Consider the following 1,475-nt stretch of genomic DNA (forward strand, 5'->3'; position numbering starts at 1 on the left):
TCCTGAACTCCCAGGGCTAGAGAGGTGTTCCTGGAGCGGGGAGACGCAAGCTCCAGGGTACATGGTTGCCTCAACCTGGTTGTCGCCACCTGGTTACTGGGGTTGGGGGTGCAGTCCATTCTGGCTCTTTCACTGCCGGCCATGCACTCAGGCTCCAGGGGGCCCTCAGGGGCTTAGAGACAGTTGAAGGAGCTTACCTGAGTTGATGGGTGGCTGCACTAGAATTGCTTTAGTCTAGAACCTGAAGCAGCCAGAAGGTGGTGAGGTGGGTTGGCCCTGAGAACGCATCAGGTTCTGGAGTATGTATCTATGGCCTGCATCCAGATCCTAAGCAGCCTTCAACACCCAGTGGCAGCCTCTGAAAATGGGCCCAGGGAATACTGGGAGGTGCCATCATCTGGGGTCCCTAAATCATTGAGGGATCCAAGTCTATGGTGGCGATGGCCTTGGGAAAGGTGCCCGGGCGGCTGCATGGGGCCATCCTGAGCTGCCTCTGGCTATGGCGTTTGTTTATAGAGGCCTTGTTTGGGGTGAAGGACGGGTAGTCTCTATGGGCCGGAGCCCCACAGTCTCCACTAGGTTATGATGCCAGCTCCTTCTGGATATGTGGCGTATGAGCTGGGAATGTGGTCTTCTCGGCTTCAGAGGAACCTGGAGGGCTGGCAAGGAGGGCTGTGCCCACTGACTACAAAGCTGGCTGTGGAGGAGCTGACGCCAGGCTGGTTGGCAAAGTGTCTGGGTGAGACGCCCAGGCGGCTCCAGTGGTTTAGGGGCCTTGTCATTCTCCTCGTGGCCCTCCAGGCTGTCCTGAGCATCCTACTCAGAGGAGGTGGAGGCAGGGAGGGGTGGCTGTGACCTCTCAGCTTGTGACCAATAAGCAGTAACCCCCTCCAGCCATCACCCACTCCCTTACAGGGCTTCGTGGCCTCACCTGCGGTTAGGACTGGACGACAGGGCTGCAGCCTGACCATGGGAGCAGGCTGGCTTCCTGGAAGGAGCGGGGTCCTTCACGTACATTGGGTACGAGCAATGTGTCTGGTTTCCACTACTGCTTTCTGCTTAAAGGGCCAATGTGGGGCACATGATGCCATAGTGATCCCTGGGGGTGGGTCTCCCCACAGAGTCCCACAACATCTGGCACAGCACTTGCCCCTGCTATAGGGAGCAGTTTGGGGCCAGTAAAAGACCTACAGTCCTACTGAAGGCTCGTGGGTAGCCCCAGGGCTTGGAGCAAGCTGCCCGTTCTCTCCAGAATCGAAGAGTGGCTAAACCAGGTATCAGAACCTGGGTTCTCTCTTGCCTTTCTTTCCCTGTGAGATACATGTAGAGAAAGAGGAGAGAGAAGCTCCTCTGAAGGGAAAGAGCAGGGAGGTGGTTTCTCTCCTCTTGGCCTCCGGGAGACCGGTCTGAACCTCCCTGGCTGGCTAGGAGGGAAGGGGCAATGGCAAGAAGGAGGAAGCCAGACAAGAGACAGC

Source organism: Pteropus vampyrus, unplaced genomic scaffold, assembly GCF_000151845.1.
Source record: "Pteropus vampyrus isolate Shadow unplaced genomic scaffold, Pvam_2.0 Scaffold126, whole genome shotgun sequence".
NCBI classification, from domain to species: domain Eukaryota; kingdom Metazoa; phylum Chordata; class Mammalia; order Chiroptera; family Pteropodidae; genus Pteropus; species Pteropus vampyrus.